Source organism: Sorex fumeus, unplaced genomic scaffold (genome assembly GCF_029834395.1).
Source record: "Sorex fumeus unplaced genomic scaffold, SorFum_2.1 ptg000064l, whole genome shotgun sequence".
Lineage (NCBI taxonomy): Eukaryota > Metazoa > Chordata > Mammalia > Eulipotyphla > Soricidae > Sorex > Sorex fumeus.
Window position 1 is genome coordinate 5334428 of NW_026606121.1, and position 24686 is coordinate 5359113.

The 24686-nt window shown below is 53.8% G+C and overlaps 1 protein-coding gene across 1 annotated transcript in view; it reads right to left on the reverse strand.

The window, feature by feature from the left end:
- SUN1 (Sad1 and UNC84 domain containing 1) overlaps positions 1–24686 on the reverse strand; it is a 304333-nt gene that overhangs the window by 37405 nt on the left and 242242 nt on the right. The window lies entirely within an intron of this gene.

The following is a 24686-nucleotide window of genomic DNA, read 5'->3' on the forward strand; positions in this document are numbered from 1 at the left end:
CTGCTCAGCTATCTACCATTCGAGAGATGTTCAGGAGATGCAAAGCAAAACGAGGTGCCACCTCACACTCCCATGGGCGTGTGCAGCAGAGGAGGGAGAAACCAAAGCCCTCAGAGCTGCTGCTGGCGAATACAACAGGGCAGTGCCAGGGTATGGGCTGGAGAGCGCAATCACCGCCAGCATAGCCCGCAAGGATTCAGGTGTGCCCACAGCACGATGCTGAGGGGCTCAGCTGAGAAACTGAGGCAGGGATGGGCCCAGACCTAAAAGGACCAGAGCAGCAGGTGCCACTACCAGGATGGACCTTGAAAACAGGCCATGAACAGGAAGCTCAGCAAACTGAGTTGACTGGGAGGCTAGGCGCCACTCAGAGACAGTGCGGACAGTGGCTGGCCCAGGCTGGGGACAGCTGCTCTGCATGTGGGGTTCTCTTTAGGCCTGGTGATGGATGCCAACAAAGAGCACAGAGTAAAATAGGGGCAGTGACTTCCAAGTGCTCTGAGTCCCCCAGAGGCACAGGCCATTGGTGTGGGCCTGAGGCTGGGGGCAGCTTGAAGCCTATGGGCTCAGGTTACCAGGCCATGTGGGTATGGTACAGGGAAGGAACTTGGGTCGGCACACAATGCCGGCCCCTCCACTGTGTGAATGTCAACAACAGAAAGTGTAGACTGAGGGCCGGGAGAGAGCACGGGTTTGTGAGCCTGCCCGGGTGTGCTAGACCACACTGGCTTTGGGCATTGTTAGGGAAGCCCTGGAGGCCCTGGCCTCACATCCTTGGACAGATGTAAGTGCCACACTGCCCTGAGCACAGAGCCTTTGAGTTGAAAGCCACTGCGGGTCCCAGAGACCTCTGAGCACTGCCTGGAAATACCCACCAATAAGAAATCAGCCTCTGTCCACCCCTCAAGAAGAATGAGAGAACAAAAATGAGGGTCCCCTAGAGCACTGATTCTGCCGGGGCACCCACGGGACCTAGGAAAAGATATGAAGGGAGGCCCAAGGAACAGGCCTGGGCAGCCAGGAGGTGGAGCAAAGTCGGGAATAGGACACAGCAGGGCTCGGCATCAAGAGGCAGGTGTGGAGCTTCAGAAACCTTCCGGGAGCGGGGCTGGAGCAATAGCACAGCGGGGTAGGGTGTTTTGCCTTGCACGTGGCCGACCAAGGTTCGATTCCCAGCATCCCATATGGTCCCCCGAGCACCGCCAAGAGTGATTCCTGAGTGCATGAACCAGGAGTAACTCCTGTGCATCGCCGAATGTGACCCTCCCCCCCCAAAAAAGGAAAAACAGAAACTTTCCGGGAAAGGGGGTTCTTCCACAGCAAGTGTTCTGGCCACAGACCACTTCTTCTAAGAGGAGCAGTGGAGAGAAGGCCAACACACTCGGCACAAAGCTGCGACCAGCATGGGTGGCCACCAGGGTTCCTGCTCAGGCACCACAGCCTCCGCCCCACAACTCAGGAGGGGGCTCACACTGCAGACAAACCACTCACCAGCGGGGGGCGGGAGGGGTGGGGGGGGAGCGCGGGCTGGGACAGGCAGGGCTGGGCAGCGGGTGTGGCCGCCTGCACATGCTTTGCATGGTGGCACAGGGAGCTCCAGCACTCCTGGGTGTGGCCCAACCACCAACCACCACCAGAGAGTTCCCGCCCGAAGCAGCCCAGAAGCCAGGCACAGAGATCAGGGGCCACCACCCGCCTGCAGCCACTAGGCTGCAAGGGCCATCGCATCACAGCATGGCGTGTGATGCCCCCCTCCCAAAGTGCAGACATGGAAGCCACATGGGGGGGGGGTTGCCCAGCCCACACCAGGAGCCCAGGTCTGGAGCTGGGCACCGAAAGACGGGTAGCCCCTGACACGCCCAATCTAAGTGGGGTGGGTGGGAGAAAAGGACGGAGAAAAGGGCAGAACCCCGGACAGGGAAGTGCCCACGTGCAGCCCAGTTGCGGGTGGGACCAGCAAAGCGCCCACGGCCACACCTGTGCGCCAGGGCACAGCGGGGCAGCCACGGCCAGGCCCGAGCCCCCGTCCCCCACAACACCCCCAAACTGCTGCTCTCGGGGTCGCAGGAGTTGGGAGGGTCAAGAGGGGGGCAGGCCAGGCAGGGTTGGGACGCTGAGGGGGCGCGGTCGGGACCCGGACTATGAGGGGCGGGCCGGGGCTGAGGGGGGCCGGGACCCCGACTGTAGGGGGCGCGGGCCGGGGCTGAGGGGGGCCGTGGGGGGCGCGGGCCGGGACCCCGACTGTGGGGGGGCGGGCCGGGGCTGAAGGGGGCCGGGACCCCGACTGTGGGGGGCGCGGGCCGGGCCGGGGCTGAGGGGTGCCGGGACCCGGACTGTGAGGGGCGGGCCGGGGCTGAGGGGGGCCAGAATCCCGACTGTGGGGGGCGTAGGCCGGGACCCCGGACTGTGGGGGGCGCGGGCCGGGCCGGGACTGAGGGGGGCGCGCCGGGCCGGGTCCCGGGGCTGCGGGCCGGGGGCGGCAGCCGTTGGCGGCCCGGGCAGGGCCCGAGACTCCGCCCCGGCCCGCCGGCCCCGGGTCGTGTCTGCCCGCCGAGAGGGCCCCGAACCTCGCCCGCTGCGGGTCCCCGAGCCCCCGCCGCTACCCCGGGCCGCGACCCCCGAACTCACCTGCCGCGCGCCGCCGCCGCCGCCCGAGGCCTCCTCCGCGCGCTCAAGCCCGGCCCCGAACGGGCCCCGTGCCGAACGCTAGCCAATCGCGCGCCGCGCTCGGAAGCGGGGGCGGGAGCAGCGCGGGCGCTCACCACTCCCGCGCGCAACATCTGAAGCTCTTTGACCAATGAGGAGGCGGCCCACCTGAACCCCGACCAATCGGGAGCTAAGACCCAGGCGAGGGGCGGGAACCGAGGCGGGGTTCCGGGGCGGGCGCTTCGAGAGGGCGCGTGCACGCTGAGCGGCTGCTGCGGAGCGGTGCGGCTGTGGGCAGGACCATCGTGGACAGGCCGTCTTGGCAAGGGGCGGGGGGGAATCGTCACTCTGGACAGGTCAGGCCGCCCGCCTCGTTCCCTCGGAGACCCGCCCCGGTCGCCCGGCGCCCCACTTGGCTCCCACGGACTGAAGCCCCGCCGCCTGCACGGAGGAGGTGCCCGCCTAGGCGTGAGGGCCCCCGCAGTCCGTACCTCTTTCATCCTGTCTCCCGGCCAGAGAAAAGACGTCCACACGGTGACCCTTCCCTTTTCCAAAGGACTAAGCACACTTGTGGAGGGGGCGGCCACAGCCCGCCGACCTGGGCTGAAGACCCAGTGCATCCACCGAGTGTGACCCAGACTGCCACGGACCGCTTATGTGCCCGGCAATGACACGTTAGATACCCTGTTTTAAATAGAGAATATCTCATGTAATTTCTTATTTCTGCTCACTTTGTAGTTTTTGTTTGCAGGCCACACCCAGTCTGTGCTCAGGGTTCACTTCTTTTTCCGTACCATACGGGGTGCCAGAATGGAACCGGAGCTGGCCGTGTACCAGGCAAGCATCTTACCCCTATACTATTAATATCGAAATGAGTCTCGGCCTTTATTTAAAAGAACATAAATTCCCAAGAGCCCATGAAGAACACCCCAGGGTTAAGCCAAAGCACAGAAACACAGACTCGGCTTTTTGCCACTTCTGGCGCTAAACATGATTTTCCAGAATAAATCACTTTGTGGACTGGGAAGCCGCTCATCAAAGGGCCTGATCCCGACCCCTGGGTGTGGCTTCCTTGACAGGCCACAGAACCAACACCCACCCTTCTCCCCCGCTCTCGCAGCTTGATGAGAAGGTGGGTGTGGGGTCGGAGACCTGGGGTGAATGGGAGGGCTGGGAGCCTTGTTCTGAGCACAGCCCTCCACATCTGCTGCCAAGGGTCCAGGAATCTGTCCCAAGTCCCATGCTGCTGAGCTGCACTGTTGCTCAATGCTGGGACACGCATGGTCTCAGCCTGCACTGCCCCCCCCCTCCCCGCCCACCCTGCTCCTGGCCCACTCCTGGGGCTGCATGCCCGGCTGTAAACAGAACCGCCTCCCCAGGGAGCAGCTGCAACCCAGCCCAGGGAGGCAGCGACAGCCCCAGGACGGAAGGAAAAGTACCAGGTGGCGGCTCAGGGCCTGCCAGGCTCCGGGAAGCCAGCCAAGCTTCCATCTACACTGTCCCCACCTGTGGCTTTCTCCGTGCAGGACCTGAGGGTTTCTGCTGCTGCCAGTTGGCACCAGAGGCCAGTGAAGTGCCCACGACTGGCCTGGTGTGCTTTCATGGTAGGTGAGAGCAGAGTCCCATGGGGAGGGGACCTGAGTGGAGTGGGGGCAGCCCTCCTGGGCCTGACTGACTGGCCTCATGCGGGGCTCGGCCCTGACTCTCCCAGCTCCCAGCAGTCTGGTGAGGAGCACCCACACCAGAAGTGTGGGAACCCAAAAGCCCTAGAGGGTCCCTCTCGGACACTTTCCGCCTCTGGTGGCCCCGGTGGCTCTGGTTGTGACTTGTGCCTCCCTCCTTGCTCCCCCAGCCACTGCAGCCCCCATCTCTCTGCCCCTCATCTGGCTACCCCACTGGAGGGCACCTCAGGTCTGCTGCACAGGGGTCTACAGCCTACCCCGTTGCTCTGTCAAGGTGTGCTGGGTCACAGTGATGTAGGCAGGTAGACAAGAAAAGGCAATGAAACTTAGGTTAACAGAACTTCTGGAAAATCCTAAGAACTGATCCACCCTGTGGCTACAGAAAACAGACCTGATAAGACCTTCAGCAGACCCTGAGGAGATTGGACCCATCCCCATGAAGTTTCTGAAACCCTCAGACCTCTCAAACTGATTAAAATGTGATCCAGCCCTGAGAAGATTCCAGAACGTCCAGATCAAGACAAGCCGAGAAGAGCCTATAAAAGACACCTTGAACAAAGGAAGGGCGCACGTATGCTGCCTGAACCCGTGTGCTGCTTGCCCCCGTGAGGACAAGCACATGTGGTGCCTGAGCACGTGTCACCCGCATCTCCCCTCTGGAGATATGTACATTCATGCTTTCCTATCTAACGCTGGGATTGTGTGTAGGGCTCTCTCCACCCTTGGAGAAGCCCGCATTTTCTCTTGAGCATGTTACTCTGTCTCTCTTACTCTCCACTCTCTCCCACTTTTCTCTTCCTCCTTCTCTTCAAAAACCCTCCAAATAAAATCTGTTTGCTTCACTGCTTGGCTACTCTTGAAATTCTTTTCTGCGAGCGAGACAAGAATCCTGAAAACCCTGGATAAGGCCTGGGACTGGTTTCTCCTTTCCTGCAAAGAGCAAATCCTTGCTCCAGCCTGAGAAATCAGGTGGCAGGGATCAACTCCCATCCCTGGCAGACCAAACGGACTTCAGGTGTGGCCTGACAGACACCTCATGGGGCTGGTGGGGCTCAGGCTTATGCCGAGCAGAGGCTCATTGCAGATTTTACTAGTCCTACCTAGTCTTCCCAGCGCGTCCCAGGTGGTGGGGGTGGGGTGGGGGGGGGAGAGAAGTGGGAGAAGGTGACTGTCCTCCTGACTCGTGAGCCACCCATGGGGGTCCACTAACATCAACAGTTGCCCTGGTCTCTCGTGTGTGCCCATGAACAGCACATTCACACGCGTCCTCACGGAACACAGCCTGTCCCCACGCTGGACCTCAGTGACACGCACCCTCTCGCTCTCCAGGCCTGGTTTCTGAGAGGTGGGGGAGGCGGTCCAGCTGGGGCAACAGGGCACAAGGCTGCTGTCCCACCCTAGGCACTGCCCCCACTCCATGACCCAGTGCCACAGTATGAGTGCAAACTTACAGCTACATGCGTGAGCACGAGCCATGCTCCATGAATGCATAGTGCCAGAGATGTGCCCCCCCCAGCATGTCAGCGTTCAGGGTAACGTGAGCTGGGAGCCACTGAAAAGCTCCCTGGTTGGCCTCAACATGGGCCCTTGCGAAAGAGGAGGCACATGCACAGGGGTGGCCTGGGCTCCCTGCAGCAACACTGCAGGCCCTGCTCGCTCAGACCTGCCTGCGGGACCCCATGGACACCAGCAAGAATGAATAGAGTAAGAAAAAGCCAAGTCTGGAACCAGCGTCCACCCAGCACCACTGTGCGGGGCTCACGGCCAAGAGGGCTGCATGGTGTCCTGCCACGGGTCCCCCAGAAAGGGCTGCAAGCCAGATAGGGTGCCCACAGACCCCACAGCCCTGCACTCACAGCACAGAGCCTCAGGACCAGGGTGTTAGGCCCGCGCCCTTCCCTCCGGTCCCTGCATTTCCTTAGAATAAATTCCCGGAAGTGGAGCTGCTGGGTCAGAGGGCAGGGGTGTCTGGGGGGGCAAGGAGACTCAGGGAACAGAATGGCCCGGAGTCTCAGAGCAGTATGGACCCTCGCCGAGGGTCCTGGGAGACCTGGAACTGGAAACGCAGGCTTGGGACCCTGTTCTGGGACAGTGAGGACAGTGAGGACACAGAGCGTGGCAACCAGAGCCTGGCCTGAGTTCCAGGAAGTTTGCTGGGGCAGAGGTGAAGGTGGCGAGTGGGAAGCATGTGCCTCTGAGACACAGAAGCCATGTGGATCTTGTGGGCCATGGCACCAGCCCCTGTGACCACCTTGGGCAGAGGGGCCCAGGAGGGTTGATACGGCCTCCTCTCATCACGCTAAGGGACCTATCCTTGCTGCAGGGGCCAGCTTTCTCCATGAGCCCCCAGGTATGTGACTTGACCCCTGTGTTGGGGCTACAGGTACCATTTTTGTTTGTTTGGCTATACTCCGCAGTGCTCAGGAACTATTTCTAGTGATGCTTAGGGATGGCAGGGATGGAACCTGGTTGGGAGTGTACAAGGCAGGTACCTCTTCCTTCCAGTTGCTCCTTCTGATGTAGACAGGTAGATTAGGAAGGCCCATCCCCACTCCTGCATCATGGCAATGAAATTTCTGGGAAGTAATAAAGCCACCAGTCCTAAGTCTGATCCACCTGTGGATGCAGAAAGCAAGACCTGATAAGTCCTTCTCCAGCAGCCCACCCTGAGGAGACTGAATCCCTCCCTACGGAAAGGGCCTGAGGAAATTACTCGGCAACCCTCAATTCCTTCCTTTTTTTTTTTTTTTAACCTTCTATTACCTTTATTGTACATACTAACAACACAAAATGCTCTTTTATAAATGAGAGCATTTCTTCCCTTTCATGCAAAGGCTCTCTGCTATTTTGCCCTTCACTTTACCATTTTGCAGAGTATCCTAAAAGTCCTCTCCTCTTTTTTTTTTCTTTTACTTTTTTTACTGAATCACTGAGGGATAGAGCATTACAAAGCTGTTCAAGATTGGGTTTCAGTCATACAGTATTACAACACCCACCCCTCCACCAATGTACATTTCCCAGCACCAGTATCCCCAGGTTCCCTCCCATCACCCCACCCCCACCCCCTGCCAGCCCCTCACTCTCTCTCTCTCTCTTTCTCTCTCTCTTTCTCTTTCTCTCTCTCTCTCCCTCTCTCTCTCTCTCTCTCTTCCCCCCCCCGTCTGATTAACCCTCAGCTACCCCAGACCAGAGAAGGCTGAACTCACCCTCTAAGAGAAGATCCAGGGGCTGGAGCGATGGCACAACAGGTAGGGCGTTTGCCTTGCATGCGACCGACCCCTGAGTGCATGAGCCAGGAGTAACCCCTGTGCATCACCGGGTGTGACCCAAAAAGAATAAATAAATAAATAAATAAATAAAGAGAAGATCCAGCAGGAACAAGGGAACAAGGGTCAAGAGAAGTTTTCTGGGCTGGAGCGATAGCACAGTGGGCAGGATGTTTGCCTTGCACGTGGCCGACCCAGGTTCGATTCCCAGCATTCCACATGGTCCCCTGAGCACCGCCAGGGGTAATTCCTGAGTGTAGAGCCAGGAGTGACCCCAGTGCATTGCCAGGTGTGACCCAAAAAGCAAAAAAAAAGGAGTTTTCAAGGAAGTTCACTCCTAACTCTACCCACTTAGCAACAACCCTAGCAACAGACTCTTGCCTAGCTAGAAAGCCCCACTAAGGCAGTTTGGGAAAACCCTATAATAAGCCACCTTGAACAAAGAAAGGAAGGGCGCGGATATGCTGCCCGAGCTCATGTACTGCTTGTGTGTCCACGTGGCTGAGCACTTGTGATGCCCACACCTCCCCTCTTGAGATGTGTACTTTCGTACTTCCCTATCTAATGCTGGGGTGTGTGTACGAGCTCTCTCCACCCTCAGAGAAGCCCTCTTCTCTTGAGCACATTTCTCTCTCTCACTCTCCCTTCCTCCTCTCCTCCCAAAGCCTCCAATAAAATCTGTTTTACTTCACTGCTTTTCTACTCCTGAAATTCTTCTCTGGGAAGCAAGACAAGAACCAGGTAACCAAAAAGAAACAAATGGAAAAGCTGGATATTGAAAAATGTGCCTGAATCTGTCAGGGAGGCAAACTGGGGGTGAAGGGGAAACTGGGGACACTGGTGGGGGAAGTTCACACCGGTAATGGAAATTTGTGTCGGAACATTGTATGCCTGAAATTCTATCATGAGTAACTTCGTAACTCAGTGCCTCAATAAAATAATTTAAAAAAACAGAAACATCTCCAAAAATTAAAAATTGAGCTCCCATTTGACCCAGCAATGCCACTCCTGGGAATATATCCCAGAGAGTTAAAAATGTATAGTCGAAGTGACACCTGTACTTGTTTGTTCATTGCAACACTTTACAATAGCCAGAATCTGGAAAAAAACCTGAGTGCCCAAGAACAGATGACTGGTTAAAGGAACTTTGGTACATCCACACAATGGAGTACTATGTATCTGTTAGAAAAGATGAAGTCATGAAATTTACATACAAGTGGTACTACATGGAAAGTATCATGCATGCTAAGTGAAATGAGTCAGAAAGAGAGGGACAGGCATAAAAAGATTGCATTCATCTGGGGGACATAAAGTAACAAAATAGGAGATTAATACCCAAGAATAGCCAAGATAAGTACCAGGAGGATTACTCCATGGCTTAGAGGCCAGTCGGGCATGCAAGGGGAAAAGGCAGCTCAGATAGAGAAGGGAGCACCAAGTAAAGGGTGTTGGGAAGATCCTTCCAGGATGGGAGATGCATATTGAAAATAGACTATAGACAGAACATGATTGCCATTCAATGCCTCTTTTGCAGACCACAACACCCAAAAGGAGAGAGAGAACAAAAGGGAATGCCCTGCCACAGAGGCAAGATGGGATGTGGGGGATGGGGGTGGGAGGGATACTGGGATCCATGGTGATGGAAAATGGGCACTGATGGAGGGATGGGTATTTGATCATTGTATAATCGAAACTCAAGCACAAAAATTTGTAAGTCTACAACTGTACCTCATGGTGTTTCACTAATAAAAATTAAAAAAAAAACAGAAACAAACAAAAAAAGAACCTGGTAACCCTGGGTAAGGCTAGGACTGACTTTCCTGCAAAGAGTAATTTCGTGACCTGAGTCTGTGACTTCTTGAGAAATCGGGAGGTGGAGGATCAACTCCCATGCTGAGAAGACCAAGCAGCCATCAGGCGTGGCTTGGTGGCCACCTGGTGGGGCTGGAGGGGCTCTGGTCCATGCCAAGCAGGGGCTTACCGCAGACTTTAGCAGTCCAGTTTGGGAGAAAGTGATATCTCTTTCCGTCCCCCCTCACATAAGCTATCCACCGACATCACTTCCCACCACAGTCCTGCCCTCGTAGCCAGACATATGAGGTCTCTCTGTAGAGTCACAGCAAAGACCTTTCCCAAAAAGGTCAAAATGAGGGTATGGGGCCTCTCCACCCCATGCAGTCCCCAACCTGTGCAGAAGTGTCACCTTCCCCTTCTGCCCCAGCTCCATTGCTGAGTTCCTGCTGCAGGGATCCTAACTGGGCCATTTCCGGCGCCCCCCCCACCAGTTTGACACAGAACATGGAGGACAGGGAGTGGGGAGTGTCCCATGGAACCAGGCCTCACCTATGCAGCCCACATGCGTCCTGCCAGGCCCTCCCTGGCCCTTTCCCAGTGTCTGGACAGCAAAGTCACCCCTGGCCATCCTCAGCACTTACTCCCAACGCTGTGCTGAAGGATCACTCCTGTTTTTTTTGTTTTGTTTTGGGCCTCACTCAGCAATGCTCAGGGATTACTCCTGGCTCTATACTTAGGAAGTACTCCTAGCGGTACTTGGGGGGCCATATGGGATGCAGGGGATTGAACCCAGGTTGGTTGCATGCAAGATGACTACCCTACCTGCTGTACTATCTCTCTGGCCCCAATCACTCTTTCTTTTGTTTTTTTTTTTTTTTTTTGCTTTTTGGGTCACAACCGGCGATGCACAGGGGTTACTCCTGGCTCTGCACTCAGGAATTACTCCTGGCAGTGCTCAGGGAACCATATGGGATGCTGGGAATCGAAATCGGGTCTGCCGTTTGTAAAGCAAACACCCTACCCGCTGTGCTATTGCTCCAGCCCCATAGCCCCAATCACTCTAGACTCTGGCAAGGGCACCCTAAACAGTGCAGGCCTTGAACCCAGGTTGGTTGTGTGAATGCACAGCCTGCGCCTTCCTCACTGCTTTTTCCCTGCCCCCAACAGCATACCCTCTCAGGGCTGTGAGCCTGCGTTCTGCTGACATGGGGCCGACTCTGGCGCTGAAGTTGCCCTTGTGGGAGCCGCAGACGAGCAGTGACCTCTCAGGGACAGACACACCCAGCTCCAACACCAGCGGCTGGGACATTGGGGGCTAAGGTGCCATTCAGCATCCAGATGATGTCTTTCCTCTTTGTAATAGGGCCTACCCCTCATGCAGACAGGATAAACCAGTTATGGGATCCCAAAGCCCTCTTCCAGGGAAACAGTCAAGGAAATGGTCTAAATGACTATCACTATCACTATCACCCCATTGTTCATCGATTTGCTCGAGCAGGCACCAGAAACGTCTCCATTCGTCCCTGTTACGTACTAGTATAGACTGATGACATATTGGGGGCTCTTTCAGGGTCAGGGGAATGAGGATCATCATTGTTATTGTTTTTGGCATATAGAGTACGCCACGAGTAGCTTGCCAGGCTCTGCGGTGCGGGCGGGATACTCTCGATAGCTTGCCAGGCTCTCTGAGAGGGATGGAGGCTTTTGGGGCAGCCTCTAAACACCTTTACAGGGGTTCCCAGTCAGGCATATATGCGGGCATGATACTCTCGATATCCTGCCGGGTTCTCTGAGAAAGAGAACTAGAGAATAAGAGGTCCTGCGGACGCATTTGCATAACCATTTGCTTCAGGGAGCTTGGTTTTATAGTCTCTGAATCCTGGCCGTGTCTAAATGACAGGAGCAAGTATTTAACAGGTACATTTCAAGTATCCTACAAACCTCAGGGAGACCCTAGAGGCAGGCCGGCTCAAGGAGAGACTAGGAATTGTCACTGCTATGGAGAATGAGGAATCTGGGCATCTGCAATGACTAACTCAGCCTGGGCCTATTCTCAGCATCAAGAAAAAACTGGAAACCAAGGATCTCTGCCAGCCCTGAAGAAGGGATGGGAAGGACACCTTTCTGCCAGGACACCTCTATGAAAAATGAGGCCCAAGGACACATCCAGTTAAGTCTGAAGGCTCGAGGCCATCCAGTTCATTGTGGGACATTTTATGGCCAGGCCTGGGTAACTCTGACGTGCCAGATAAGATTAATGCCGTTATTGGTGTGTCTCCTATCTTTAGCCAACCCCCAGAACTTCTCAGTAAATAAAGAGGTACCCTGAATGGAGAGTTCTCCAATCTTGCTGTGTTTATGCAAAAGAACAAGTCAGGTTTGTTAACCCATCTGGCAAAATTTTAAAATGAAGGTGGAGACAAAACCATGTATCTATAACTTGCTTTTTGTAAGAATCAGATTCTAATTCTACAAAGGTTATTGAACAAATGTATTCTAATATTGGTTTTAAAAGTATCCACTTGGGGCTGGAGCAATAGCACAGTGGGTAGGGCGTTTGCCTTGCACGCGGTCGACCTGGGTTCGATTCCCAGCATCCCATATGGTCTCCTGAGCACCACCAGGAGTAATTCCTGAGTGCAGAGCCAGGAGTAACCCCTGTGCATCGCTGCGTATGACCCAAAAAGAAAAAAAAAATCCACTTTGGGTCACAGTCACGAATATCCTGTTGTTTGTCAATTGCCTCGAGCAGGCACCAGTAACGTCTCCTTCGACCTAGCCCTGAGATTTTAAAAAGTGTCATATTCAAGGTTCTTTCAGGGTTAGGAGAATGAGATCCATCATTGTTACTGGTATTTGGCATATTGGATATGCCACGGGGAGTTTGCCAGACTCTGCTGTGTGGGCAGGTTACATTCGGTAGCCTGCCAGGTTGTCCAAAGTAAGAATGAGATAATGAGATGTCGCGCGGCTGCAAATGCGGCCAAGTGCTTCCAGGAGCTGGGTTTTATAGTCTCTGGGTCTTGGCCGTTGATGGGATTAAGCGGCACAGGGGGGCAGTTGGTGAATGTGACCCCTGCCTACTGGAAGATGGAGGATCTGGGTGGAGGATGCTCAGCCCGATCCGAGCAGGCTTGGAGATCTCAGCCTCGGGAACCACATGCCTTTGTTCCTCTGCCGGTACCTTCATGCGTGTGGAGAGTGGTCTCAGCATGGTTGTGGCTGGTTCTGGAGGTCTTCAGCTACTGGAGCTCTGCTTGAGGCAGGGAGGGAAACTCAACCCGCCCCCTCCAAGGGGCCCAGGCAAGGACAGCCAGGCGCAGGGGCAGTTTGGGTAATTTAGATTTATGGTAATTTAAATTACCACTTTGGGTAATTTAGATAAAACTTGGTTTGCTGGCTGTAGGTAAGCAGCCTAGTCTATAAAGGAACTCAGTGTTGTATATGCTATCACTAGTCTGACCAGGACATTGGAAGCCAGAGCTTTACGAGGAGGAACCTCAGTTCAAAGTGCAGAATTAATTGCTTTCCCCCAGCCTGTCAATTGACTAAAGTGCCAAGAGGACATTTAAACTGACTCTAAGTACTCATTCTCCGTTCTATGAACACATGTAGTCCTTTGGAGAGAAGAAGGGCTTTTAACAGCTCTTAATTTTTGTTACACCATGGGATTAATATCAGAGAAAATTTCATCTAAGCCAGAATGCACTGTAGAAGAGGAACAATAGACATTGGAACAGGTTTTCCAAAAAGAAATTGATGGTTAAAAGGTTACATGAAGCTTCCATGTTGGAAGCTTCCATGTTAAGAGATGTTTTAATAACTGTAGCACTGTCCTCCCGTTGTTCATCAATTTGCTCGAGCGGGCCCAGTAACGTCTCCATTGTGAGACTTGTTGTTACTGTGTTTGGGATATTGAATACATCATGGGTAACTTGCCAGGCTTTGCCGTGCGGGCAAGATACACTCCATAGCTTGCCGGGCTCTCTGAGAGGGGTGGAGGAATCGAACCTGGCTCAGCCAGGCCGGCAAACACCCTACCATTGTGCTCTACTGAAAATCTTCTTCCATGGGATGGAACTCAGAACTGTGCTTTCTGTGCCATTAATGCTAGTGGAAATTTTGGGCCTCCTTTCCTAACACCTGTTCAGCATCAAGGAATTTACCTGGGACAGGATTGGCAGTTTGACTTCACACAAATGATCAAATGCGCAAATATTCAAAGTATAAATATTTATTGGTTCTTATTTATGGCTTCAGTAGATGGATAGCTTTTCCAATCTGAGAAGTGACTTGGTGCTTCTATGCCATTAGAAAAATCTGGACACAGGAAGTCATTTTCTATCAACCAAACCTGTGGGTGAAGTTATTCCTTTCCATTTTTTTTTAACCGGTAGGCATTCTGTTGCTTTGGTTTCTGTTAAATCTTTTTTTTTTCTTTTTGGGTCACACCCGGCAATGCTCAGGGGTTACTCCTGGCTTTGCACTCAGGAATTACTACTGGCAGAGCTCGGGGGACCATATGGGATGCTGGGAATCGAACCCAAGTTGGCCACATGCAAGGCAAACACCCTACCCGCTGTGCTATCTCTCCAGTCCAACTCTTATGCTTTCTAAGAGAGCAAACCACATCCTTACTGGATCAGAAAGGACTTCTTCAGGGTTTAATCATTTCAGAGTGACATCACTCACTCAGTATAATTGATCTGTTCTTTTCTTTCTTTTAGGTAACTTCAGGAACACAACCCATTCATTGCCTGGGGCCCACTAAAACTAAGATAACATGAGATGTCACCTTGTGCAGGTAGGGTCAGTGCCCCTTTGTCAGCATGAAGTATTTTCAGAAGATGGACCTTCAGCCATTCTCTCTTAAAGATTTAAGGTGGTGCAATTTCTAGGAGGGGGGGAATATGATGTAGGCAAGTAGATAGGAAAAGGCCCTCGGCAACAAAATTTAGGTCAACAGAACTGGGAGGAAAATCCTAAGACTGATCCACCCTGTGATTACAGAAAACAGACCTGATAAGACCTTCGGCAGACCCTGAGGAGACTGGACTCCTCCCCATGAAATTTCTCAAACCCTCAGACCTCTCCCTTAACCTGATTAAAATGTGATCCAGCCCTGAGAAGACTCCAGAAATTCCAGATCAAGACAACCCAAGAAGAGCCTATAAAAGACACCTTGAACAAATGAAGGGCGCGCATATGCTGCCCGAGCCTGTGTGTTGTGTGACCGAGCACATGTGGTGCCTGAGCACATGTGTCAACCACATCTCCCCTATTGAGATGTGTACTTTCATGCTTTCGTGTCTAATGCTGGAATGTGTCTATGGGCTCTCTGACCTTGGAGAAGCCCGGATTCTCTCTTGAGCATGTTACTTTCCATTCCCTCTCCCTCTCCCTCTCTCTCCTTCCACATCTTCAAAAGCCCTCCAAATAAAATCTATTTACTTCATTGCTTGTCTACTCCTGAAATTCTTGTCCGTGAACGGAACAAGAACCCAGTAACCGTGGGTCCCAGGTGGCAGAGGCGGATCGGGAGAAAGCGACCGTCTTTCTCTCCTAACTTGTATGAGCCACCCGAGGGGTCCACCTACATCCCAGAAACCACAAACTCTTCCCCGCCCCCCCCCACCTGTTTCCCAGGCAGCACAGGAGCCCTGCAGGGGTCCCCCGCCTACAACATTCTCCAGGAAACCCAGACTTTCTGCAACATTGGGTTCCTTCCTGGGCATGGGGCCTTGATGCCCTGCCTAGAATGCAGTGCACGCTGGGCATTTGGAGAGGGGGAGGAAATGTTTGTGTGGAGCTTCCTGCATCACACAGCACGGGGGAGTAGCCAGCCCTCACAGAGCAGGTGTGTCCCGTGAATCTGGGGGCTCCCAGCCGTGCTCACGGGGTCTGGGCCCATCCTGGTTAACACTCTGATCAGGCTGAGAGATCAGAGCTGGGGCCACCAGGGCCAGACTTGGGCAGGCACTCTGTGTGCAGGCACCTCCACCGCCCCTAGCCTTGGCTACTCATGTGGCCTGTAGAACACAGTCACAGGTCTGGTGCCTGCAGCTGTGCGACGGTCAGTCTGTCCAGGCTCCAGGCTCATGAACAGGCCTGTGTCTGCACGCAGCTGTGGAAAAGCCTTAATCTGTTGTGTTCTTGCCAACAATGCCAGGCTGCTGAGGGTGGCAGGTCCTGGACAAGGGGGCATCCGGCCAGCTGTTCCCTGTTCAGGCATTTCCACCGGCCCCAGGAGGGCAATATTCTAGAGTGGCACAAAACACAGGCTGGAGCATTCCTTCCCTCATCATCCTGTCTTCTCCACTGGCCAGACTCCAGAACAGGAGGAAGGCATGATGGGCAGTGTGGGTCTGGGAACAGTCCAGGTAAGGCAGGCTTGTAGGTTGGGCAGGCAGGAGATAAGGTCGGGCTGGCTAGGTACAAGGTCAGATAGACTGGAGGCAAGGTGAGACAGGCTGGGTGACAAGGGCAGGGAACCTAGGGGCAAGGTTGGGCAGGCAGGGGGACACAGCTAGGCAGGCCACTCTCTCAGTAGATGGACAGTGGGGCAGACAGACCCCTGGGCAGCATTATACCCCCGCTCCAGAAACTGAGGGTCACTCCAGGGCAGCCTCCCCCACCAGTCAGCCCCAGACCTGCACAACCTTCCTACAGAACACTCGGTGCTGAACTCGTTGTCCTCCTTATGGTACTGCCCACTCCTCCACCTGGTCTCATCCGTGATCCCTGCTGGTCCAGATTCCTGTGGTCCCCCACCCCAGAAGGTGACCAGGAAGTCATAGGTTGAAACTGGATGATCTAAAGTGATACCTGCTCGGGGCTGGAGTGATAGCATAGCAGGTAGGGCGTTTGCCTTGCGGCCGACTGGGTTCCATTCCCAACATCCCATATGGTCCCGTGAGCACCGCCAGGAGTGATTCCTGAGTGCAAAACCAGGAGTAACTCCTGAGCATCGCCAGGTGTGACCCAAAAAGCAAAAAAAAAAAAAAAAAAAAAAAACCAAAAAACAACCCAAACAAAAAAGTGTTACCTGCTCAAATGTTTTTAATCTGTAAACTAGCAAGACGTGTATAGCCAACATTCTGAGTGCATGTCGGGGGCACTGGGGGCTCAGAGCAATCTGCACCCACCACAGTCACCGAGACAAGGTGGCTCTCCAGTCCAGCCCACACCACTAACTCCTTCAGCTCGGGTCTGCCCCTGCAGATCGCCGGTTCAAAGGTGTGAGAGGAAAGGCCCTACAGATGCTGATTCAGGACCAGCTTTCTCTGCCTGAAGACAAGAGATCAGCAGAAGCTTTGCTTCCTCCCATCCCAGGAGTCAGAGAAGCCCAGGGTGTGTGTGTTGGGGGTTAGGGCGTGCCCAGGGGAGGGGCACCCCGGGCAGCGCTGGCCGCTGGCCGGAAGCCACTCTGCTGGCTTTGGCAGCGGGCCAGGAGAGGGGTGGGGCTGGCGCGGGGCGGGGGGGGGGGGGGGGGGATGGAGGGGACCTGATCCTCAGGACCACAGACAGCTCTCTCCCACAGTCAGGGCACGGAGCAGAGCTGCGGAACCTGCGTCAGGCCAGCTGGGCAAGAAGCGCCTTCCTCCCTGCCCCGTCTCTGCAGCCCACTCCAGGGGCTCATCTTGTACCTGCCCGGGCCTGGATAGCGCTTCTTAGGACCACTGCTGTTTGTGTCTGCTGGACACCCCCCAGGGAGAAAGGGATGCAGGGGAAGGAGGCTGGGGGGACAGCGGGAATGCTGGCCCCGAGTCCGCCACGCCTGGGACGGGCTAACTGCAGACATGGAGCTGGGGCTGGCCACGACCCGCCGAGAGGCCACTCTGGTCTGGGCATGCGGGGGCCTCTGCTGCCGTCTCTGTTCTCCCTGCCGCAGGGCTCGGGGCGCCGCGTCCACCTGGGACGCAGTGACCACTCGGCCCCCAGCGGCGACAGCCCGAGATGCTGTTCCGCCCCGCCCCGACGCGCACGTGACCTAGGCGTGGCCCCCGCGGGCCGCTCTGCGCACGCCCACTCTGGCGACCGCGATTGGCCCGCGCAGGTCACGTGCTCTTAGTCTCGCCGCGGGGCGGCCAGGGAGCCTGGGCGGCTGCTGCGGCGGCTCCTCCCCGCAACTCCGGGGGTCCTCCAGGCCCCGAGCAGAGGCGCAGCCTGTCCTCGGCAGCAGAGAAGCTCCCTCCGCAGCTTTTCAACCCGCCGAGCCTGAAGAGCAGAGACCGGGGCCCAGCGCCGACGCCTGTAAGACATCGCCGGGTTTACAGGCGCGGCTCGGGACCACGCCCCAGCGCAGGGGCCGCGCCCTGGACACGCGAGGACACACCCTGGACACACAGGGCCACGCCCCAGCGCACGGGCCGCGCCCTGGACACGCAGGACCACGCCCAGATGCGGGAGAAAGTTGCCACTCCAGGCTATGGGTCCAGCTGGCGACCTGCTGTCCAAGTAGATAGCCAGAGCACAGCCCTGGCCAGCTATGAGAAGCCCCACGGGAGATCCCCGCCGGGAGACACGGGAGCATGGGGGTCCCTGAGCACCAATGGGAGTCACTGATAAGAAAGACTGTGGAGCCGCAGCTCAGTGCCAGGAGCAGTCGCAGGCTTCGTGGGGTGTGGCCCCACGGGAGAAAGAAGGGGCCATTCTAGAGTCCACGGGAAGAGCTTTCTAGCCCTGTACGCTTCCTTGCTGTAGTGTGCTGTTCTCGGACCATGGTGGCATTCATCCACAGATGAATTTGAGTGGAATAGAGCAGTTGGATACAAGTCTTAGCAGTTGATTCCTCAACAGGTCCGGGGCAACCCCGGAGCTGACCATCGACTCTGGCTGGGGGTTCTGATACTGAGTCAAGCTCATCTGAGTTCATTTGCACATAAGTAAGCTCCAGTGCTGGAGGGCCCCTCAATCCACGCCAGAAGCCCCGAATTCTCAGTCCACCTCAGAAGCTCCCCTTGTCTCAGTGGGAGCCAGCAGGAATCTCTTGGTCCCCTGCCCTCAGACCTGCATTCTATGTTCCATACGGTGTCATTTTTTTTTTTCACAAGTTAAACGTTTTGGTTCTTGGGCCACACTGGGCAGTGCTCAGGGGATCATATATGATGGTGGCGATCAAACCCAGGTCTACTGCAGCCAAGGTAAGCTACCACTGCACTCCCAGCCCTACCTCCCTAAAAGGGTGATTAAAGAATATCCCTGGCAGTCACACATACTACCTTTAATTATGAAAAGCGAAGTATTTTAGAGGCTGGCTAGATGGTGCAGGGGTTAGGCACGAGCCTTGCGTACACCGTATCCAAGCTCAATCCCCACCAGCACATGGCCCCTAAGATCACTGGATATAGCTCTCAACGCCCCCAGACACTGCTGCATGTGGTCTTGGTGTCCCCACCCCCCAGGGTCTGAGGAGTTGGCTCCAGCACTGAGCACTGTACTGGTTGGCCCAGTATGGTAATAGGGAGGGGGAAACGGGATCCTGAGCAACACCTGGGCAAGTCCCCAAAATTAATAAAATTAGAAGACTTTAGGGACCAGAATGATAGTACAGTGGGTTATAGGGCACTTTGCTTGCACACAGCTGACCTGGGTTTGATGGTGTCCTCCCAGGAGTGATCCCTGAGCATTGCCAGATGTGACCCCCACAAAAAAAAAAAAAGAAAAAAATATTTTACTTTCAACCAGCTCACCTTTCAGGGATTGTAGTTTTTTTTCTTTTTTCCTTTTTGGGTCACACCCAGTGGTGCACAGGGATTACTCCTGGCTCTTCACTCAGGAATTACTCCTGGCAGTATTCAGGGAACCATATGGGATGCTGTGAATTGAACCCGGGTTCGCCATGTGCAAGGCAAACGCCCTACCCGCTGTGCCATCGCTCCAGACCATATTGTAGTATTTTAATTTAGGTCACAAAAAGAATTTAAAAGGAAGTTAAGACATGGGGCTGGAGTGATTATACAGTGGATAGGGCATTTGCCTGATATGCGGTGGACCCGCGTTTGATTCCAGGCACCTTGTATTCCCCCCCCCCCCCCCCAGATGTCAGGAGTGATCCCTGAGAGCAGAGCCAGGAGTAAACCCTGAGCACCACTGGGTGTGGTCCAAATGCACACACACGACATAGAACTTGCCTTTGAGTCATGGTAAAGGGTAAGGCAACAGCTGAACCAAGTATGGAGATGGCTTCTGGCCAGGGAGACACTCAAAGGGCTGGAGTGCATTCATGCAGGAGCCTCAAGTCCTGTCCCCTCACCCCAGTGTCCTCTAAGCACTGAGTTGGGAGTGAGATGCCCCTCCCGCCCACCAGCATCACAGAAACACAAAAAGAACTGACAAGGGGCTGGAGAGTTAGTACAGCAGGTAAGGTGCTTGCCTTGCAGTTTAGGAGCAGGAACTCGCCTTACAAGTGGTTGACCCAGTTCAACCTCAGTACCACAGGTACCCTGAGCACCTCAGGAAGGATCTCAGCAGGACAGGGTATGACCTGAAAGCAAAACAAAACTTTGTTTAGGTCTGCTTGGGTAAACCCCAGGAGATAGGACAGGGGATAAGATGCTTGTCTTGCATATGGCTGACATGCAACTGACCTTGTTCAGTTCAAACCCCCTGGCACCCGCATTTGTTCCCCAGAGTACCACCAGGAGCAGTCCTTGAGCACAGGGCCAGCAATAAGCCCTGAGCACCAGTGGGTGTGGCCCCAAAACCAAAACAAAAAATCTAACTGGGTCCATTGCTTAAACAGTAAAAAGACTTCAGAATTAAAGTATTTGTAAACATAAAAAAAACCTACCAGGAATTCTCAAATTTCAATATAAAAATAGCCCAGTTTTTGTTTTAGACCACACCTGGCAGTGCTCAGGGCTTATTCCTAGCTAGTACACCGCCCACTGTGCTACTTCTCCAGTCTACAACCCAGTTTTTTAAGAAACGGGCAAGAGATTTTAAGATATTTTACCAACAAAACTCTATAGCTAAAGTAGGAAAACGCGAACCCAGTGCTTCAAAATCTCCGCATGCCCTCGATGATGGCTGGATTGGACAGACTTGCTGTGGCCGAACTGAAAGCACTTGTTTTTTGGGAGCTGTGTGGTGCCACTGACTGCAAAGAGTCAGGCTGTACTGATCTGGTTGTCAGGCAGTTTCTAAAATAGTGAAGTGTGTATCAGGCTGGAGAGAGAGTACAGGCCTTGCCACTCTTCCCTGGCATGCAGCCAAACCTGGTTTGGCACCACATATGGTCCTTGAGCATCACCAGGAGTAAACCCTGAGCAGAGTCAGTAATAAGGAACCCCTCAGCTCTCCTGGGTATGGCCTGCAAACCAAACAAAAACCAAACTGTGACTAAGTATCTACTGTGACCCTAATTCCTCTCCTTGATGTTGATCAAATGGAAATCTTCTGTGTACTCATGGAAATCTTCCGTGTGCTCAGGCTTGTTCATCAATGTTCTAAGTGACTCTGTAACAGCCAACAGGTTTAAATAAATGTACTTGAAAGTGTGGACTCTTGGGGCTGGAGCAATAGCATTGCAGGTAGGGCGTTTGCCTTGCACGTGGCCAACCTGGGTTCGATTCCCAGCATCCCATATGGTCACCTGAGCACGGCCAGGAGTAATTCCAGAGTGCATGAGCCAGGAGTAACCCCTGTGCATCTCCGGGTGTGACCCAAAAAGAAAAAAAAAACCCAAAAATGAAAGTGTGAACTCTTGAAAAGAGTAAACCCTGGGTGTGGTCCAAATGCAAGTAAATTGAAAAAGTAATTAAAAAAAAAAAGAATGAACTGGGGGGTGGGGGTGGCAGTTGGGGTGTGGTTCAAGTGGCAGGCACATCAAAAGGCACCTGAAAAGTGCTCTGCATTACTAATTAACGGGGAGATGCAAATCAAAACAACAATGAGATATCATCTCACACCACAAAGACTGGCACACTTCAGAAAGAACAACCAGTGCCGGTTGCAAATGCAGGGAGAAAGGGACTGTTGGTAGGAATGCCAACTGCTCCAGTCTTTTTGGAAAACAATATGGGCATTCCTCCAAAAACTAGAAATTGAGGGGGCTGGAGCGATAGCACAGCGGGTAGGGCGTTTGCCTTGCACACAGCCAACATGGCCGACCCAGGTTCGATTCCCAGCATCCCATATGGTCCCCCGAGCACCGCCAGGAGTAATTCCTGAGTGCCTGAGCCAGGAGTAACCCCTGAGCATCTCTGGGTGTGACCCAAAAAGCAAAAAAAAAAAAAAAAAACCAAAACAAACTAGAAAATGAGCTTGCATACATAAGACCCAGACATTCCTTTCTTGGGAATATGCCCCAGGGGCACAGAAACACAATACAGAAAGCCATTTGCATTCCTATATTCATTGCAGCACTATTCACAATAGCCAGAATCTGGAAATAACCACAGTGCCTGAGAACAGATGAGTGGATCAAGAAACTATGGGACATCTACACAGTGGAATACTACGAAGTCATTAGGAAAAATGAAGTCATGGAATTTGCTTCTACATGGATGGACATGGAGAGTACCAGGCTGAATTAAATGAGTTAAAAGGAGATGGACAGATATAGAATGACTGCACTTATTTGTGGATATTAAAAACAACAACAGTATGAGACTAATACCTAAAGGCAGTAGAAATGAGGGGTAGGAGGACTGGTCCATGGTTGGAAGCTTTTCATTAAGCTGGGGGCAGTTAAGACAGAGAAGGAACCACTATGACAATGATAGTTGGAAATGATCACTCTGGACAAGAAAGGGATTTACATGATAACCTGTCAATACCTGTGTTGCAAACCACAGTGCCTAAAAGAAGAGGGAGCAAAAACTGGGGACATTGGTGTCGGGAAATGTGCACTGGTGAAGGAAGGGATGAATGTTGGAACATCGTATGGCCAAAACCCAATCATGAACAACTTTGTAATTGTGTCTCAAGGTGATTCAATAAAAAAAAAACTCCTCAAGTGGCAAGGGCATGTCTTTCACAAATGCGCGAGGCTCTCCTTTCTTCCCCAGCACAGGGCAGTCTCCGTGAGTGGGCAAGGTGTGGCAAAGGGAGAGCACACCCTGGGCCCCACAGTCCTTTCAGCCAGAGTCTCAGCACCCACCTGGCATTAGTAGAAAGTGTGTACAGGGGGTTGGAGACCTAGGACCGGGACGGGTGTTTCCCTTGCACACGGGTTTCCTTCTCGCACTGCTGGGTGTGTCCCAACGTCCCCATGAAATGAATGTACTGCAGAAGTATAAATCCATTTATACGTAATGCCGGAAAGAGCAAACTACTGTCTAGTGGGCGAAAGTGGGGTGAGAGAGGGTCTTGGTGGTCATGTGTGCCCAATACACCTCACCTCACCTCTCTATGACCACTTAAAGGGGCAACAGATGAGTCACCTGTATCGAATGCCCCAGTAATTCTACCCGGAGTGTCTCCACCCAGAGTAGGGAAACTGTGGCCCTGGCTGCTCTGGCTGAAGTGGTGAGTTCACCAGAATCAGGGACAGGGACAGGGAGCAGGTGTGCAGCAGTCTGTGCCCATGGGACTGGAACACTCACACTCAGTTCAGAGAGGGTTGCTACCTCCACGCCCATTGCAAAAGCCAGAGACGGGGCTACAGATCCCACGGCCCTGCTAGACACAACAGGGAAGCCTGAAGGTGGCTGGGGCAAGCTGGGCCCACATAGGGACTGTGCAGGTCATGGGCAGGTATAGGATAACATTGGTTTGTCCTTTCAGCCTTGCTGCAGGGGAGCTTAGGTTTATTGTTACTCCCATCACAGTGCTCCCATTTCTGTGTTTATTTGTAACCTATTTCTTTGTGCCCTGTTAACTTGTATTGTTTTTCTCTTCTTAAGCCCTTTGCATAGTTAATTTAGAGCAATGTCCTTTTTGTATGGACACAGTAAGACAGTTAATGCTATGCTTTTGTAACCTGAGAGTAAATTCTGAATGATATTCACTTCTGGACATCTGTTCTCTCGACTTAAGCCTCAGCTGCCCTTACTTCCTAGCACCCCAAAAGCAGGGTCCTGATGAGGGACTAGATGGACCCAGGGCAAGCGGTGAGCTACCCTGACATTGAAATGGGCCTCGCCAAAGTGCCATAATACTTAACTATAAGAGCACGGTCATGGACAAATTCTGTCATGATCCAAAGAGTAATAACTACATTTGGATCCTGCTAGGGTTAAGAAAAATTAATCTGGCCTGAGCGCTGTAGTCTGAGTCTGTGGCCAGGTGTCCCCAGGAGAGCCACCCTACAAGCTCAACGTATCTCTTATTGTGTCCATACAAAATGACTAATATTAAGAATTAAGATGTTAATTAAGTTATTGGACTAAGGAGGTATTTTTGCCCTTGAGCAGGAGGAGGGCTTTCGTATGTTGATTTTGCTGCCAAATTGGATGTGTGGCTACCCCCAATGCTGGCAGAGTTGGAGAGACAAGAGAGCAGGGCAGCAAGATGGAGCGCGAAGAGATTAGCAAGGGGGACAGAAGGAAAAGAATGTAGGGAAAGAATGCAGGAGCAGGCGCGTGGAGAGAGACAGAGAGAGAGAGAGAGAGAGAGAGAGACATAGCTGCGAGAGGAAGTGTGAAGAGATGAGCGGGAGAGATAGCAGGAGATGGGAATGAGGGGTAGTATGAGACTAGAACAAGGGGCTCGGTGAGACTGGAACAGCTGCATGGGGAGAATAGAATAAAAGGCAAGTGATCATCAACCAACCGGGCTGGTCCTCGTTTCCTTCGTCCACCCATGGCACTGGCAGCCTGGGGTGGGGGAATGGCCCGAGACCACCAAACGCGGGTGTTGAGAGGAAGAGCCGCCTGGAGAGTACACAGGCAGGCAGGCTGCTGGGGGGCGGTGGGGAGAAGGGTTCAGAACTTGCGTCCACTCCAACCGAGTGCAGCAGCACGCTGGGTGACAGGCGCCATGAACACCTGCTGAGTGAAGAGCTCAGCGCCTTCTCAGCTTCAGGACATGGCTCAGTGGAACCTCCCCACAGAAGCGAGAGGCCTCAAGTCCAACCTCCAGCACCACACCGAGCCTAGCCAGGCCTGGGCTGCACTGTGGTGAAAAATTTGGCCCCCAGGATGGGGGGAATCCCAATCCCCAGGCCCCCAGGAGAGCAGAGGGGGATCCTGGCACTGGGCATAGGTGGTGGCTGGAGGACTGGACTGAGGGCAGCAGAGATCAGCGGGCCAGGAACAACAGGTGCACAAGTCTGGGGTGCAGATTCAGGGCCCCTCAGTCATCCCAGGGGGACCCTGAGGGAAGCCTACACCTCTGTGGTGGGCCTCATTGG